Raw genomic sequence first — 6,330 nt, 5'->3', positions numbered from 1 at the left:
TGTATCGCTAGGTAGACTTCCCGGTTTTCTTTCACCTATTAACCTTGCTAGGTTACTTACTTCTTGTTCCAGATTTTGAATAGAAGCTTGTTGATTTCTAAATGCTTGAGCATTTTGTTCATTGGTTTGTTTTTGAGATGTGAAAAACTGCGTTTGAGTTTCAACTAGCTTCGTCATCATATCTTCTAAATTTGGCTTTTTATCATCGGTTTGTTGTGGTGGTTTGTTTTGAAAATTAGGTCTTTGCTGATTGTAAGTATTGTTGGATACTTGTTGATTGATAGGACCTTGTTGGTTGTTGTTTGGAATATTTCGGTTATAATTCTGGTTTTGATTGTAAATCGGTCTTGGCGGTTGATAATTATTCTGATAATTATTTCCAGGCCTTTGGTTTATGTATGAAATATTCTCTCTTTGTTCCATTGTTAATTCAATACTGAGACAATCTTTTGTCAAATGTGGTCCTCCACACTGCTCACAACTAATTCGTATTGAGTGAATATCCTTAGTCATCTTTTCCATTCGTCTCTCCACAGCATCTATCTTTGCGGAAATGGAATCTAAGTCATGACTAGAATCGGCTCTAGCTGCTTTAGATGATCTAATGATGTCTTTTTCTTGGTGCCACTCATGTGAGTGGGAAGCTGTGTTATCAATAATTTTGTAAGCATCAGTTTCGGTTTTCTTCATAATAGAACCACCAGCTGCTATATCTATGTCTTTTCTTGTAGTGATGTCGCATCCTCGGTAGAATATTTGTACTATTTGACAGGTGTCTAAACCATGTTGCGGACATCCTCTTAATAACTTTCCATATCTTGTCCACGCCTCATATAGAGTTTCATTTGGCTTCTGTGTGAACGTAACAATTTCTGCTTGAAGTCTTACGGCTTTAGATGCAGGAAAGAATTGTTTAAGAAATTTGTCAATTAAAACGTCCCATGTATCGATCGCCCCTTCAGGTAACGATTCCAACCAATCTTTGGCTTCTCCCTTTAAAGTCCAGGGAAATAACATGAGATATATCTGTTCATCCTCCACTTCTCGGATTTTAAATAGTGTGCAGATCCTATTAAAGGTACGTAGATGTTCATTTGGATCTTCCTTCGGCGCACCACTAAATTGGCATTGATTAGTCACCATGTGTAGAATTTGTCCTTTGATTTCATAATCTGGCGCATTAATGTCTGGATGAGTAATTGCGTGACCTTGGCCAGTGCGTTTAGCTCTCATTCGGTCTTCCATACTTAAAGGTTCCAGATTCTCCATAATTGAATTTGTTGAATCGGTATCACTAGATGATTCTGATTTAATGGTTCGTTCCTCAACAATCTCTGTTTGAATGATTGGTGGTTCCGGAGGAAAGTTTAATGGTTCAGGATCTATGAACCGTTCCTGAATATTTTCCGGATTCTCAATTGTGAGGTCGGGTTCAAAAAATGGATTATCGGAAATTTGAACTGAAGTACTTGGTTGACTAGATGACGATTCTAAAGAAAAATCAACGGCGGTTATATTTGCTAAATGTCTTGATCTAGTTACAGGTGGTGAACGTACAAAAGGTGGTGAACGTCTTGCTCGATGCATTCACTGAATATCCTATTAGTTTTTAAAAGGAAAGAAAAATTATAATAAGTTATCCAATCAATAGACTTTTCTGATTTTGCCCACGTTTCGAATAGCCAAAAGATGCAGCAGAGGGGCAGGATTCGTTTGGTCTCAATATAATTGAGGACTGTTTGGCTCCAATAACCCGGTCCACGTACAAATTCAACTATTACTACGAACCAGAAAATTTTGATGTCTATCAATTTAACCACTCAAAATAAATTTTCGTAATTTTAAGAAATTTAGATAAGAAGTAGAAAAAATTCTAAGTCCTAAAACTAGAATATCGAGAAATAAGAGAGAAAAAGAGTTCGTCGAAAAAGGTCGAAAAAGAAAAAATGGTTGAAAAATAAAAGGTGACGGAAAAATAAAAGAAACTTATAAAAACTTAAAAATATTTGACTAACCTAACCTTATTACTACAACTAACTTAAAATTATAATCGCAAATTGAAATTACTAATTGGAATGATAATTGGTACATAGTAAAAGGTGTAAAAATATTAAAGCTTACAGGAAAAACTAAATCCCAAATAGAAATAACTTAAAAAGAAACTAAAACTTAAAAAGGCGTCGCAAAATTCTAAAGCACCTAAATCTTAGTCTAAAGAAAAAGCACTTAAGGAATTCTACGGCAAAGCCTAAAAATCTAGGAGTAAAAATAACTATAGCAAAAACTAAGTTTAAAATTAAATATGAGCTAAAAATACAAAAGTTACGCTACAACGATTAAAAAGGGACAAAATATAAAAATATACAAAAAGTTGTAAAAAGTACAATTTTTATAAAAATATTATTTATTTTATTAAACTATTAATTTTACAATTTTAATAAAACTAATTAAACAAAATACATAAATTAAATAAAAAGTAAAAATAAAACTAAAACTAATAATAATAATAATAATAATTAGGTAATAATAATAATTATAATTAATAATAACCCGTAATCAATGCTCGATTAGGGCTTCCTGTCGCCTGTCAGATACCCTCCGCGAGTCGCGGCATTTATGGCACCAAACCCCGCGAGTCGCGGGGTTTCAGAATTCAGCTGACAGATTTAATCAAAAACGCGTTTTCCTTTATTTATTTATTTATTTTATTTTCTGTTTTTAATTTTTTTTTTTTTTAAAAAAATAATATGTGTATAAATAAAACTTATATTTTTATAAACTAAAATAGAAATAAAGAAACTTATAAAACTTCAATATTTAACAAAATCTTAAAAATACTTATATTTTTGTTTTTCTTTTTATATTTTTGAATAATTAAAACGTATTTTTACAAAAGCGAATTTTAATAAAAGTTAACTAAAAATCTTTTTTTTTTTTTATATTAGCGTTGCGCTTCCGGCTTTTAAGATACTCCCCGGCAGCGGTGCCAAAAATTACTTGATGTCGTACGAGGTGTATATAAAATAGTTTATATTTTACTAGGAAAAACTATTAAATACGATACAATTTTACACAAGATATTTATTTATTTATAGAATGGATATACTTAAACCTTGCTACAACACTTATAGGCAGTGTACCTAATCGTACAGTAGTGTAGTTTTTAGTAAGTCCGGTTCGTTCCACAGGGAAATCTTTAAACAAAGCTCAACGCTATATTAGTTTACTTTTATTAAAAATACAAATATATATATAAGTAATATTATTATTATAAAGGGGGGTTTTTACCGTTTAATGACCGGTTTGTCGATTTTAAGACTTTAGTCGCAGTTAAAACCTAATGTAAAATATAAAATAAATAAAAGACTTAAATTAAAACTTAAAGTAAATAACGATAATGAAATTGCGAATAATAAAAGTGCGATAAAATAAAATTGCGATAATTAAAAAGTACGATAAATAAAAGTGCGATTAAATAACAATAAATAAAAATGCGATAATTAGAAGTGCAATTAAATATAAAATAGAGGAAATTAAATATGAAATAAAAGAATTATGCTTATTTAAACTTCCGTAATCATGATGTTTGACGTGTTGATTTTAGTTTTATGCCCATGGGTTATTTGTCCTTTGTCCTGGATTATTCAATATGTCCGTCTGGTTTTTGTCCATAACAGTCCATCAGTCATAAATATAAAGTGCAAGTGTCCTCATCAGATTATTCTTATACCCGAAGTTAAATATTCCAACTAATTGGGGATTCGAATTGTAACAAGGTTTTAATACTTTGTTTAATGAATACACCAGGTTATCGACTGCGTGTAAACCAAGGTTTTACTACTTTGTTAACAATTACACCAATTACCCTTGAATGTAATTTCACCCCTGTTTTAATTATTCTAGTGGCTATTAATCCATTCCCGTGTCCGGTTAAATGAACGATTATTCGTACATATAAATATCCCGCCCATCGTGTCCGATCGAGTGTATATGGTAATTTATAGGGACGCCCAATTGTAAATCTTTATATTAACATTAACAAACTTTCATTTAGTTAAACAAATATAAAGCCCATTAATAGCTCATAGTCTAATTTCCACAAGTGTCGTTCTTTTGTCCAAACCCCAATTATGGTACAAAGCCCAATTACCCAATTTTAGTAATTAGCCCAACATCATGATTACTTCGTTTTAAATAAGCATAATAATAACTTAGCTACGAGACATTAATGTAAAAAGGTTGAACATAACTTACAATGATTAAAAATAGCGTAGCGTTACACGGACAGAATTTCGACTTACACCCTTACAACATTCGCTAACATACCCTTATTATTAGAATTAAAATTAAAATTAAAATATAAATTATATATATATATATATATATAAGTTTTACGTATGATAAGAGAAGAAAAAGATGATAATTTTGATCAGAATTCGGTTGGCTTTATAGCCAGAGTTGATTTTTGGAGCTCCGCGACTCGCGGCAAAATGCTCTTCAAACTCCGCGAGTCGCGGAGATAGTATTTACAGCTCAGTCCTTGGAGTTTTCTCTGCCGACGGTTTTTAATATATATATATAATATATATATAATTAATATAATTAATTATATATTATATTATATTTATATACATAGTTAACTTGTAATTTTTAGTCCGTTGCGTCGAGCGTTAAGAGTTGACTCTGGTCCTGGTTCCGGATTTTCGAACGTGCTTGCGTACAATTTTATATTTTGTATTTTGCGTTTTGAATCTTGTACTCTTGTAATTTCGAGACGTTTCTTATCAATAATTGGAACCTTTTTGATTGTCTTTTGTACTTTTGAGCTTTTTGGTCGTTTGCGTCTTCAATTCGTCGAATCTGTCTTTTGTCTTCACCTTTTATTATTTAAACGATTATCACTTGTAAATAGAACAATTGCAACTAAAAGCTTGTCTTTCTTGAGGAATAATGCTATGAAATATATGTTCGTTTTTAGCATTATCAGTCGTCACAATTACGGGTGCAGATCGTGTCTACAAGTGATGTACGATGAGTGTCGAGCAAGATGGGGCGGTTGGTGCATATGATTGATTTCCGTTCGTGTTTAATCGATTTCTTGCATTCTTTAGAATGGCGACGGGAAGAGGTGCATCGATTGAGGAACGAAATAACAACGATGAGTTTGCGGCTAGGGTTGAAGCCGAGGTTGCAAAGCAAGTGAAAACAAATCGAGAAGAGTTCGAAAGAAGGCTTATCGAGCCTCGGGGTAACGGTAAAAAGGAGTTTAGTTACAAGGAGTTTCGAGCGACTAAACCTCCTATGTGTCATGGAGAACCGGATCCGTTAGTGAGTACTCATTGGATCTAGGCTATTGAAGGATGTTTTCATACAAGTGAGTGTCCTCCGGACAAGAAAACGAGAATGGCTACTAGTTTGTTGCGAGATGGTGCGAAAGATTTGTTGGATGGTAAAATTGATACGGTTGGTGAAGAACCATTCATGAGTTTGTCATGGGGGGATTTTAAGAAATAATTCTTTGATGAATTCCGAACGCAAGCCGACTTGACAAGAATGCGTGAGGAGATACGCGGGCTAAGATAAGGATCTATGGACCTAAATACTCTACGGGCTACCTTTATATCTAAGGCGCGATTTTGCCCCGAGTACGTAAATAACGAAAGGTTGTTGATGCAAGATTTCCGTAAGGCTTTAAACGATGAGTTACGTGGGAAGATAAGCCTTGGGCAAGTGAACTCGTTTGTCGAGCTATTTTCCTTGGCTAAGGGTTTTGAGCCATATACTTGGGAGCGGATCAATAATGTTTCGAGTAAGAGAACGGTTGACTCGTATGGCGCTCCGAGTAAGAGAACTAAAAGCGCAATTGGATGTACGAGTAATGTGGGGAAAGGAACATCGAATTCTAGTGCATCTAGATGATTCAAATGTGGCGAAAGAGGCCACAAGTTTTGGGAGTGCCCGACATCGGGTGATGGTGATGTTGTGTGTTTTAATTGTCATGGAAAAGGGAATCGCAAAGCGGAGTGTCCCGCGCTAGGGACGGCGAACGTCATGAGGAGACGATGAGGTACATTATGTTGTTTTTGTATAATGTACTTTTGTGTTAAATACAGTGTGAGTGTAGTGAAATGTCCCGTTCTTATTGATTAAAAACGTTCCATATTAATAGATTTTGTTGCGAGGTTTTGACCTCTATATGAGACGTTTTTCAAAGACTGCATTCATTTTAAAACAAACCATAACCTTTATTTCATCAATAAAGGTTTAAAAAGCTTTACGTAGATTATCAAATAATGATAATCTAAAATATTCTGTTTACACACGATCATT

The sequence above is a fragment of the Rutidosis leptorrhynchoides genome, chromosome 5 (assembly GCF_046630445.1).
Source record: "Rutidosis leptorrhynchoides isolate AG116_Rl617_1_P2 chromosome 5, CSIRO_AGI_Rlap_v1, whole genome shotgun sequence".
NCBI lineage: Eukaryota > Viridiplantae > Streptophyta > Magnoliopsida > Asterales > Asteraceae > Rutidosis > Rutidosis leptorrhynchoides.
The sequence above is the reverse complement of the archived record's forward strand: the minus strand, read 5'-3'. Positions refer to the sequence as shown.